Raw genomic sequence first — 13,412 nt, 5'->3', positions numbered from 1 at the left:
GTTTAGGTGAGCGCTAGAGCTCGAGAGGGATCGTGCTCAAAGATTCAAGTGATCAAAGACAGCGAATCTAAAGGTAAGAAAATTGCACCCGGATATATGTTTGTGATGGGACTAAGTGCTCCCGATATTAGTATTATGTTAATGATGGTATTATGCCATGGGACATATGATAGCGGCCTAAGGGTGCCGTACACAATATTTGCGCACAGGGCGCTGCTTGGCCACTGGTAGCCGAGGACAACTTAATATTCACTGAGCTCGGTTTAAGCGGACCGGAGTCAGTGGGATAACGGAGGATGCGGCCTAAGGGCGCTAACCCTAGTTATCATATGTTATTTGGTGTATGTTATGAATTGATATGTTTAGTATGCTGAATACTTGACTATTCTGAATGTTGATATGATGAAGAATATGTGATGCAATATTTGATATTGATTTGTCTGTTGATTACTTATGCTCTGTTGTTGTGTTTTCTTGCTGGGCCTTGGCTCACGGGTGCTACGTGGTGCAGGTAAAGGCAAAGGCAAGTTGGACCAATCCTGAGATGGGGGGCTGCGGGGTGGAATGTACATAGCTAGCTGTTCGGTCGCCATGACCGAGGAGTGGATCAGGACAGAGATTGCCTAATTGTCTGTTTTGCCTTAATATGGTTAACACTGTATTTAGTCCTTGAATCTTTTGTAAACAGTTTCAAACTTAATAATTTTGGGATCCCGTGCAAACAGGAAATGTTTCTTTATGAAAATGTGACTTTTGAGACCAAAACATTTTAACCCTAGTTCCTTTATTGTTTCAATAACACGATTTAAATTAAACGACTTGATTAGCAAATCTAGCACTTTATAAACACACAGTGTAACAGTCTTGGCTATCTAAGGCATTAAAACTTGGTATCAGAGCGTCCTAGGTTTATGGGTCCTGAAGACTGGCTGGATATTACATTCGCCACGAGAGACAAGCTCAACTCAGGGTTTGGTGATTGTGTATACATGACTATGTGCTTAAATGATTTGAGTGAGATATGATTGTTGATATATGTTTGATGAATAGGGAGCATGAGATACTGATAGGGCCTGGCCCTTGTCTATTGCATGATGCTATTGAGGCGTGCTTATTAGCATTGCTGTGCATGTGAATGAATATCTGGATAAATTGCTATATTTTGATTGCTTGTAAATGATTGGAGTTCCAGTGATGGATCATAAAAGGATTATTACCCTGTCATCATAGCCTAATTGCCGAGTCGTTGATTGCAGATTGACTTGGATAGTTATGCATCCAAGAAAATCTACGTGACTAGTCGGCAGGTCTGGGGCTAGAGATGATGATCAGAGCTAGACCCCTCCGCCAGTCCCTGAGAACTGGCAGCAGTTAATGGCAGACATGCAGGCTCGGCTTCAGAGCCAAGATGAACAGATTCGAATTTTGCGGCAGCAGGCTCCATCTGGGAGTGTTGCCCCTATTGTGCCACCTGCAGTGGTACCAATAGTGCAGCCAGTTGAGGTTGGAAAAAAGTGGGAACCGTTGTATGAGAAGTTCAGGAAGCAGCATCCCCCGATCTTTGAGGGAGGACCTGATCCACTGAAGGCTGAACAGTGGATGACAAAGATTACTACCATTCTTGATTTCATGAGGGTGGAAGGACATGACAGAGTGGCCTGTGCCACTTATATGCTGAGGGAGGATGCTCGAATCTAGTGGGAGGTGGCATCACAGACCAGAGATGTTACTGCATTGACTTGGGAAGGGTTTAAGGATTTGTTTAGTCAGAAGTATTATAATGTTGCCATCAGGGCAGTGAAGATAAATGAGTTCGTGGGGCTGGTTCAGGGTAGTATGACAGTTACAGAATATGCCTTGAAGTTTGATAGACTTGAGAGAAAGTGATGTGAGGAGGGAGGGTCATAGGGCAGTGCCTCCATATTCTGGTTCAGGTAGGGGCGGAGGCCCCAGTGATCTGAAGAGGAAAACCCCTGAGGCTTCGATCACCCCTGGCCATGATAGGAGAGGTTGGGGTACTAAGGGTGGCCATCAGGGAGGCGGTGATTCATGGAGGACCTATCCGGAGTGCACGAGGTGCGGGAGACACCATCCGGACGAATGTCGGGCTAAGGCCTGCTATGTGTGCGGGGTGGTGGGACACCTTAGGAAGGATTACCTGACAGTGAAGAAGGGAGAGATAGGGAAGGTGGACAGCTTGACTCCAGCTCGAGTGTTCACCCTGACGCAGGCAGAGGCCGAGGCTAGTCCCACGGTAGTGACAGGTTAGCTTTCTAGCGCTGGCACTCCTTTTACTGTTTTGATTGATTATGGTGCTACGCATTCGTTTGTATCTGATAAGATGATTGATAGATTGTGTAGACCTAGTGGGTATAGTACTTCAGGGTTTGGGACTATTTTTCCTACAGGAGAACTGGTAGTATCTAGGAGGTGGATTAGAGCACTGCCAGTGATAGTTGATGGTAAGGAGTTGTCAGTAGACTTTATTGAATTGAGTATGGAGGACTTTGATATGATTCTAGGTATGGATTGGTTGGTTAGATATGGAGCTACCATTGACAGTAGGAAAAGATGGTGACTTTTGATCTAGAGGGCGAGGATCCCTTTGTCTTTGTGGGAGCGATGCATGGACCCCGCGTACCCCCGATATCTGCATTGAGAGACAGAGACTTGTTACAGGGTGGATGTATGGGCTTTCTAGCTAGTGTGGTGGACACCACCAGAGTTTCACCAGTAGGGCCGGAGGAGACCAGGCTGGTTTGCGAGTTCTTGGATGTGTTTCTTGAGGATTTTCCTGGGTTGCTGCCGCATAGAGAGATTCAGTTTGTCATTGAGTTGGCACCAGGAACAGAGCCAGTGTCGAGGGAACCATATAGGATGGCAACGGCAGAACTGAAAGAATTAAAGATACAGCTGCAGGAGCTTCTGGATTTCGGGTTCATCAGACCTAGCTACTCGCCATGGGGCACTCCGGTATTGTTTGTAAAGAAGAAGGACGAGACTCTGAGAATGTGCATCGACTCCCCAGAATTGAACAAGTTGACTATCAAGAATAAGTATCCCCTACCAAGGATTGATGACTTGTTCAATCAGCCGCAGGGTAAGACGGTGTTCTCAAAGATTGATCTTCGATCTGGTTATCACCAGCTGAGGATTAAGGATGAGGACATACCTAAGACGGCCTTCCGAACGCGGTATGGGCACTATGAGTTCTTGGTCATGTCTTTTGGTTTGACCAATGCCCCAGCAACCTTTATGGATCTAATGAATAGGGTGTTCAAGGACTTTCTGGATCAGTTTGTTATTGTCTTCATCGACGAAATTTTGGTGTATTCCAGTTCAGAGGCAGAGCACGAGCTTCATCTTCGACAGGTTCTTCAGAGGTTGAGGGAGCATTAGTTGTACGCCAAGTTTAAGAAGTGTGAATTTTTGTTACCAGAAGTGACATTCCTGGACATATCATAAGTGCAGATGGGATTAAGGTGGAGGCAGTTAGGGATTGGCCGAGGCCAAGGAACGCCTCGGAGTTGCGGAGTTTCCTTTGCTTGGCAGGTTATTATAGATGGTTTGTGGAGGGCTTCTCGAAGATAGCAGCACCGATGACAGAATTAACACGAAAGAATCTGAAGTTTATCTGGTCAGACAAGTGTGAAGACAGTTTCCAAGAGCTGAAGTGACAGCTTATTACAGCGCCAGTGTTGAGTCTTCCTTCGGGGGAAGGGAAGTTTGTTGTCTACTGCGATGCATTGAGGTTGAGTTTAGGCTGTGTGTTGATGCAGAATGAGAAGGTTATAGCTTATGCATCATGGCAGCTGAAGGAGTATGAACATCGGTATCCTACCCATGATTTGGAGCTGATAGCAGTGGTTTTTGCGCTGAAGATTTGGTGACACTACCTATATGGGGAGAAGTGTGAGGTATACATTTACCATAAGAGTCTGAAGTATTTCTTTACACAAAAGGACCTGAACATGAGACAAAGGCATTGGCTGGAGTTGGTAAAGGATTATGATTGTGATATTCTTTACCATCCAGGAAAAGCCAATGTGGTGGCGGATGCATTGAGTCGCAGAGGTTCAAGTCAGTTGTATAGTTCTATTCAGATATCAAGGGAGTTAGCAGATGAGATGGTCAGAGCGGGGATAGAGTTGGTGGTAGGCCGGTTGGCCAATTTTACTCTGTAGTTGACCCTGCTAGAGCAGATTAGAGAAGGGCAGTTGGCAGATGCTCAGTTACAGAGGATTAGAGAGGATGTCTTAGCGGGAGTAGCTAAGGACTATTCTGTTTCTGAGGTCGGTTTACTTCGGTATCGAGGACGGATTTGTGTTCCAGCTGATGAGGGAATTAGAAAAGAGATACTAGATGAGTCTCATACGACGCCGTACTCACTTCATCCGGGTACCACGAAGATATATCAGGATCTACGGACTTTATATTGGTGGCCCGGGATGAAGAAGGATGTGGTAGAGTACGTTGCTAGATGTTTAATCTGTCAGCAGGTGAACGCTGAGCATCAGCAACCAGCAGGGTTGCTTTAGCCTTTGGGTATTCCTGAATGGAAATGGGAGGATATTACTATGGATTTTGTGGGAGGTTTACCCAGGACAGTGGGGCTTCATGACTCGGTGTGGGTGATAATGGATAGATACACCAAGTCAGCCCATTTTCTTCCATGAGGTCAACATATACTGTGGATCGGTATGCTGAGTTGTATGTGAGGGAGATCGTACGTCTCCATGGGGTTCCTAAGTCTATAGTGTCAGACCGGGATCCTATTTTCACTTCCAAGTTTTGGGGTGGTTTGCAAAAGGCTTTGGGAACTCAGTTAAAGTTCAGTACGGCCTTTCATCCTCAGACTGACGGACAGTCTGAGAGGACGATTCAGGTATTGGAGGATATGCTCAGAGCATGTGTGATTGATTTTGAGGGTTCATGGAGTAAGTATCTTCTGTTGATTGAATTTTCGTATAACAATAGTTATCAATCAACGATTGGAGTGGCTCCCTATGAGATGTTGTATGGGAGGAAGTGTAGATCACCCATTCATTGGGATGAGATAGGTGAGAGGAGATATTTGGGGCCAGATATGGTTCAGAGGACAAGTGAAAGCTATAGAAAAGATCCAGGCTAGAATGCTCACTTCTCAGAGCAGACAGAAAAGCTACGCTGATCCTAAGCGTAGGAACGTAGAGTTCCAGTTTGGGGACCACGTCTTTCTCCGAGTTTCACCATTGCGAGGGGTGAGGAGGTTTGGAAGGAAGGGCAAGCTAAGCCCTAGAGTCATTGGACCTTTTGAGATCCTGGAAAGGATTGGTCAGGTGGCTTACAGATTAGCTTTGCCACCGTCGTTATCTGGGGATCATGATGTATTCCATGTCTCTATGCTTCGGAAGTACGTCTCAGATGTGATTCATGTGTTGAGATATGAAGACTTGGAGTTACAGACAGATTTGGCTTATTAAGAGCAACCAGTTCAGATCTTGGATCGAAAAGATAAAGTATTGCGGAATAAGACGATTCCTCTTGTTAAAGTGCTGTGGAGAAATTCTAAGGTCGATGAGGCGATCTGGGAGCTTGAGACAGCGATGCGGGATCAGTATCCCGAGTTGTTCAGGTAAATTTCGTGGACGAAATTCTCATTAGGAGGGGATAGTTTAAACGACCCAAATTCGCTAATAAGGCTTAAGGACCTTGATTAGTGTGCCTGGAGGGCATAATGGGAATTATGTGAGATTTTAATGAGTAAGATGCATGATTATGATTTAAAGCATGTTATATGATTATTTGAATATTCGAGATGCATGACTATGTGTATCAGTATGCATGTAGGCCCTGATTAGGTTAGAAGGGCATAATCGTAATTTTGGCCATTATGGGCATAACTGTATTTATATATGTGATAATTGTTGAGACCACATTATTATGTGGATATATCTGTGATCTGTGACTCGAGACGATCCTAGTGAGCAAATTAGCGAAAAAGTCATGGCAGGGATTTATACCCGGCTCGGGGTGTGCCTGGGGGTATGAATGGGAATTTAGTGAGTATATTGGAGTCTATTTTGACATCGAGGAATATAATTGGTGATTAATTAGGTATCGGGAGGTAAGCGGAAAATATTAGAGACACTCGAGGAATTAGTGGGAATCGGGTAAAATCACTAAAATGCCCCTAAGTGGATTAAAGGGTTTAGAATTAATAGGGAGGTCATTTTGGCCAATTGGCTTCTCAAAGATAGATAAGTTAAGGATTTATACTTAGTGGGAATTGTAGAAAGTAATAGAAGTCTGAAAAGAAAAGAAGGATAAGAAAGAAAAAGAAAGGAAGGAAAAACAGAGTAGTTCTCCTAGAGTCGGTTGTGGTTCTCTCACCATTTCTTTTCATTCTTCTTGGAGAAAAACTTAGAGGGAAGCTGGGTTAGGCTGGGCAACAGAAATACTAAGCTAGGCTTGAAGAGTGGGAAGGGCTTATCAAGAGCACACCATCACTTGAGGTAAAACTTTATAGTTCCTTCAGTTATGGTTTTGGTTTTTAGCTAAGATATCTAAGCTGTGTTGATGGGGAAATCTAGGGAAGTTGGAGCCACAGGTTGAGGAAGAGCAAGCCAAGGAGGTCTAGAGGCAACTTGAGGTCGAATTTCCATCAAAGGTATAAACTCTGAGCTTTTAACTTTGATGTTTTGACTGGTTTTTGCTGAGTTTTAAAGTCTAGAAGTGGCTATGGTGGATTTTGAGATTAGGGATGCATGTGCTTGGGTTTTTAGTATTTGGGGTGCTTAGGATGAGTGGAATGTGTTAATAAGCTTGTTTTTGAGTTTGGTGAAGGTTTGGAGAAGTTTTGGTTGAGTTTGGTTTGAGGAAATCGTAGGAAGGAAAATTGAGGTATTGCTTGTCTGTGACTACCGCTACAACGCTAGCCTTTGGGTGCTGTAGCGCTAGGCCATGCTTCCTGGGGGATTTTGCTTCTGCTTGTAGTGCTGTAGCGCCCTCCTAAGAGCACTGCCCTGTTTCCAGAAAGGGAATTTAGGGTTATTTACAAGGGTTTTTGACCAAGGGTTCGGGGTTCGATTCCACCACCTTGTTTGGTGGAACTAGGTCTTCCCGAGGGCTCGGGATTGGTCCCGAGGCTAGGTTTTGGACTTGAGGTTTGGTGATGACTTTGACCTATGGTTGTGTTTAGGTGAGCACTAGGGCTCGAGAGGGATCGTGCTCAAAGAGTCAAGTGATCAAACCTAGCGAATCGAAAGGTAAGAAAACTACACCCAGATATATGTTTGTGATGTGACTAAGTGCTCTCGATATTTGTATTATGTCAATGATAGTATTATGCCATGGGACATGTGATAGCGGCCTAAGGGTGTCGTACACAATATTTGCGAACAGGGCGCGGCTTGGCCACTGGTAGCCGAGGATAGCTTAATATTCACCGAGCTCGGTTTAAGCGGGTCGGAGGCAGCGGGATAACGGAGGGTGCGGCTTGAGGGCGCTAACCCTAGTTATCGAATGTGATTTGGTGTATGTTATGAATTGATATGTTTAGTATGCTTAATACTTGACTATTCTGAATGTTGATATGATGAAGAATATGTGATGTAATACGAGATATTGATTTGTCTGTTGATTGCTTATGCTCTGTTGTTGTGTTTTCTTGCTGGGCCTTGGCTCACGGGTGCTACGTGGTGCAGGTAAAGGCAAAGGAAAGTTGGACCAATCCTGAGATGAAGGGCTGCGGGGTGGAATGTACATAGCCAGCTGTTTGGTCGCCATGACCGAGGAGTGGATCAGGACAGAGATTGCCTAATTGTCTGTTTTGCCTTAATATGGCTAACACTGTATTTAGTCCTTGAATCTTTTGTAAAAAGTTTCAAACTTAACAATTTTGGGATCCCGTGCAAACAGGAAATGTTTCTTTATGAAAATGTGACTTTTGAGACCAAAACATTTTAACCCTAGTTCCTTTATAGTTTCAATAACACGATTCAAATTAAATGACTTGATTAGCATGTCTAGCACTTTATAAACACACAGTGTAACGGTCTTGGCTATTCAGGGCGTTACAATTTTTTTGTCGAAAGGAATAACCATTTCATCAAAATGTTTACGTTCATACATGAGATCCCAAAACAACATTTAAAAGGCTAATTACAATTCAAAAGTTATAACCAACCAAACTAAGTGGAAAAATAAAGTTTGACCCTAAATCTTTTGAGAAACCCTTATTGTGGTTGTCGAGCAGCCACATATGTACACATAGCCATCGAAGGTCTCCAACTCATGGAGGTCCAGCTTCCCTTTCCTCTTACCTGCACCACAAAGCACCTGTGAGTCGAGGCTCAGCAATAAAACTTAAACATGCTCACAAGCAATTAATAGCATATTACAGAATCATAATAAGCATGCCTAGTAGTAATAACCATTCTCATGCATGCATTCTATTCAAATAAATCACTACAGTCTCACCCTGGGCCTGTTTCCCTAAGTACGTGACCATAGAGTAACCCCCAACCCTCTACCCTAAATAAATGACTAATAATTCATACTGGGGCCCGTTTCCCTAGGGTATCGGACTATAGAGTCACCCTAGGGTCCGCTGCTCTATCCTCTGTATAACTAGCCTTAGAGCTCGCCCAGCGTACCTGGCGCTTTAATTTTCCAACAACCATAGGGTTGATCAAATGTATATCACACTCCTAATTAGACCTAACCATATCAACCAGCGCTCAGCGCGCTATTACCACCCTTGACTTATAAGTCAATGCTTTCGACCAGCGCTCAGCGCGCTATTGTCGTCCTTGACTTATAAGTCAAGCCTTTTCAGTTAGATAATGCAAACAAGCATAAATCATTTAAAAATTATCCAGATACAAAGCATTCAAGCATACTTAGTCAAGCAACCACATGCATAATTATAATCATGCTCATTTAGAGGGGCTCGAGCCCTAATCATATATACATTTAACAATCGGGACAAGCCCTAATAACATATATCACGTATTGGGTGCAGTTTTCTTACTTCTGGTCCAAGCACAATCTAATTGGAAACGACCCCCGAGCATGACTATGTCCCAATCCCTAGTGGTACGCTAGTCAACCCATAATAAACGATATCTATCAATATAGAATAAATAAAGACTTCTAGATTGAGTCTTAGACCCCGGACCTTGAATTCTGCTAAATCTAGTAGTAGAATCCTTCCCGATCCCTTAGGTTTGAGTCCCCGACACCCAAAACCTACTTTGGCCAATAACCCCAATTTGAGTCACAGTGCCGCTCACTTAGCGCCACAGCTCTCCACAAGTCAGAGAGCACAACCCTTAATTTCATTGGACATGGTCCGCGGCGCAGCGTGCCAAGCGCCATGGCGCAAACAGTTTAGGAAACTGTCTTGGCCTCTGAGTTCATGAGGGTCGGCGAACCAAGTTTTTCAAACTCTTTCTCCCCAACACAGTACCAAACCCATAATTGAGTCCCAAAAATTCAATACAACACTTAAATCAACACATATACCCAAGAACTTAACCAAAAAACCCATCAGAAATCAACCTTAAATCCTTGCGTTCAAAACTCAAAAACACTCTAAAAGCCATACCAGAATTTAATCAAAACAAGGTTAAAAGCTTACCTCAACTATGAATTATGATCTCCTTGCTACATCTAATCAAGTCCTAGCCTCTAGCCTTCAACTCAATACTAATTCTTCCAAGAATTCAATGTTTTGAACAAACCAAGTGGGAGAGAAATAAATGAGTGTTTCAATATGTTTTCTGGTTACTTCTGAGGTTTTTGATAGACTAAATCTATCCAAGGGCATGAAAAGACTATAATGCTCCTAGGCCCAAACATTCCTCTAAAAGCCCTACAAGGGCAAAGTCATCTTTTACCACACTTCCCGCTATTCACAATTAATGCCTCATAATTCTCATTACTTCCAATATCCTCAATAATCACCAAATAATTTCCCATTACTCGATAAATTCTAGTAATGTACTAAATTACTAAAATACCCCTAGGCTCTCCTTGAGCCGGGTATTGGACCCCGTTATGACTAAACTGCTAACTTGCTCCCTAGGATTGCTTCATGCAAAATAACTCAAATATATCCACATAATAATGTGGTCTCAATCAAAAAACACACATATGCTCAAATATGCCCTCAACGGGCCAAAATTACGAAAATACCCTTTTAATAAGAAACGGGCCCGCATGCATGGTTAATACACCTAAACATGAAAATATAATCATATTATAATATAACTCATGTAATTCATATAACCACAAACATGCACATAATATTCTATTATTTCAATGCACTAAGCCTTATTAGGGAAATTGGGAGGTTACATTTTCCTTGACAAAACTCTTCGAAACTCTTCGCCTTCTTTGGAGTCTTCTTGAACATTACATTCTAAGGTTCTAGCTTGATCAAGCTTTTGAATTTGAGGAATTTTGGGAGGTATGAGCTTCAAAGAAAGGGAAGTAGCAGCTGCCAAACACCTTCAACTCCCTAGGAATTTTGAATTCAAAGGTAAGGATTCTTTCCTCTGTTCTTCATTCAGAGCTGAGAATTTGGTTTGATTTTTCGTAATGTGATGGCCCTAGCTGGTTTGTGTGGGCATATGAGGATTATATACATGTTAAGTGATAGTTTTGAGCTCTGAATTTGAATTAAAAACCAGAAATTAGAATGAATTTTTAGATCTGGGAAAATTGGGGCTTTGGAACCCTAAAGTTCTATTTCTTGATTTTGGTTTGAATTTGATTATTGATTGGTGTTTATATGATTTTTATGAGGTCATAAAATTGTTTTAGTGCTTAAGTTTTGAGTTGTAAATAGGTAGGATCAATTTTTGAAAATCGCATAAATGTGTAGAGAAAGCTATTTGACTTGCGTCAGTGGACCAGGCTAGGGCTCCCGGTTGACCGACTTGCGGTTTAGGGCAGGCTTGGACATTTTGGCCTGGTGGTCGACCGCCCATCCTGACAACTAAAATTTTGGGTGGTTTTCAAGGGGTTTGGAGGATTAACCCTAGTGGATTGAAGGCTAAAGTTCCTAAGATATTATGGGGCATGTTTAAGGGATTTTTGGGGCCTAATAAAATTGATAGAAACATTGTATTGGGTTTTAGTTCGAGAGAAACTAAACCTACACTTTATTGTTGTGACTAGGATTTCTGAGGGGCTCGTGAGAGGATCGCACTAAAGGTCGTCCTTATTTATTTCATTGGACCAATGTAAGAAAGCTAGCCCATGCACACTCTGTTGGGAAATGGCCCTGTTATCTGAATACAGTTATAACTGTACTTTGTAGATGATTAAATTCGTGTATCATTGTCTTGTTATTAAATTTGCTGCATCTGATTGATTTGTAATTATCTACGAGTGATTGGCATAGGCTGTATTAAGGAAATAGCACGTGTAATGTAGGATGAGATGGCAGGGCCACAAAAGGAGTAATGTACGCATTCGCTCGACATAGGTCGTATAAATGAGTGATGGATTGATATAAATTATGATATCTATTGACTATGTTAATTGTATGTTTAAACTGTTATGATGGTTTTCTTGTTGGGCCTTGGGTCATGTGTTCTTCGTGGTGCAGGTAAAGACAAAGGAAAGGTCGATCAACCATGAGTTGGAGGGCTTTAGGGTAGTGCCTACATGTTCGACCTGCTTGGCCACCACAGTTAAGTTATTTTGAGGGACTTAGGATATGAGTCCAATTTTGTCGCTTAGGTCAACTATTTTGTAAACTTTTTTTTTATAATTATGTTGTAATTAACTCTTTTGGGATCCCTTGTAAATATTTTAAGTTTTAAATGAAAAGTTTATATCTTTTGACTAAAATTTTATCACCTAAGCCTTGAATTAATTTTAATTACACTTTTGAGTCCGAATGACTCACTTAACTAGTTAACCACTATTTTAAGTACCTAGTGTAACAGTCATGGATTAGTAGGGCGTTACAAGTTCCTTCATCACTAATAATTGCCTTTGGATTACTGAAGCAATTAAAGATGTATTTCTAAAGGAGCTTCAAAACCACCTTAGTATCATTCGTTGTGGCACTACAACAAAAAAGGCATACTGCAACACTAAAATCTAATACTATTTAAAAAATATTATGTTATGTTGTGAAATATTGGGCGGTCACTCAAAAGAAAATTGCACTTATCTTTTTTACTTTTTGTTTTCTCTTCCAACTACTATGTTTTGAGCTTTGTTTCTTATTTTATCTCTCTTTTCTGAAAAAACCCTAATTTCTTTCTAATTCCCTAGAGTTCATCTACGCATCTTGTCTCTCCCTACCTCCACTGGGAATCACTCATTCCAGTACAAAGGGACCAAGCCCAAATGAATCCTCATATTTCTCAGTTCGTGTGTATGCATTGTCCTTTCTCTTTCTCTCTCTCCTGAGTTGCCTAGGTCTCGTTTCCTTTACTCTCATATGTGATAAGTTTCAATTCTTGTATTTGATGACCTTATTTGTTTTATTTTTCCTCCGAAATTAGTTTCTCTCTGTGTTCTTTGTTCTTTTTGTTTTTCTTGATTTATATTATCTCTTTATGGTAATGATTTTAGTAATAATAAGAAACTAGCTTTTGGTGTTGAAGAGAACGACTTTCTGATCATCCCTTGAGTATAGAGCATATAGTAATGCTTGAAGAGTCAATAAGATTACTATATTTTAAAGAAATCCTTAGGGTCTGATTATTCATTTCATTTTCTTCATCTTTATTTCTATTAGCACATTGATTTGGAGAATCCCTAGGTGTGTATTATTTATCTATGATTTTTCAGAAAGTAGTAGCAAGGAGATAATCTGGTTTTTGTTTGTCTCTATCTTTCTCTACTGAGGTATGGTCTCTCTCTCTCTCTCTCTCTCTCTCTCTCTCTCTCTCTTTCTCAAGCTCTCTGTGTTAGCCTTTTTATTTGAGATCAATTTGTTTGTGATTATTTGTCTGAATTTTTTTATTCAAGTTAGAAGTTCACTAATACTGTAGCATCTTAGTTTTTGCTTCATGAGTTTTCCTCTATTGATGGTTAAATTTTGTTATGGTTTCTGTTATGGGCTCGAAAAGTTCTCTATAAATTCCACTTTATGGTTATAGTAAAGTAGTTCTCTGTAGGTTTCTGTTCTGGTTTTGTGTTGTTATAATAATAAAATTAAGTTGCTCTTAGTGAGTTAATGAATTTTTTTTTCAGTGTTTCATTATCTCATTTCATCATCTTAATTTATTGAACTTCGGGAGGGATTGAAGTATAAATAAGCCTCCTGTTTTATATGAATTTTTTTTATTTCGCACTTCAAATTGTAGTATATCGACAAAATCTTCAAATGAATGATTGTAGAGTTCTTTTATAAAAAAAATTATTGGTTTGCGGTTCCTCTTTTCTGGCTTTGGTCAAAATCT

The sequence above is a fragment of the Humulus lupulus genome, chromosome 8, assembly GCF_963169125.1.
Source record: "Humulus lupulus chromosome 8, drHumLupu1.1, whole genome shotgun sequence".
NCBI lineage: Eukaryota > Viridiplantae > Streptophyta > Magnoliopsida > Rosales > Cannabaceae > Humulus > Humulus lupulus.
Note: the sequence above shows the minus strand (reverse complement) of the source record.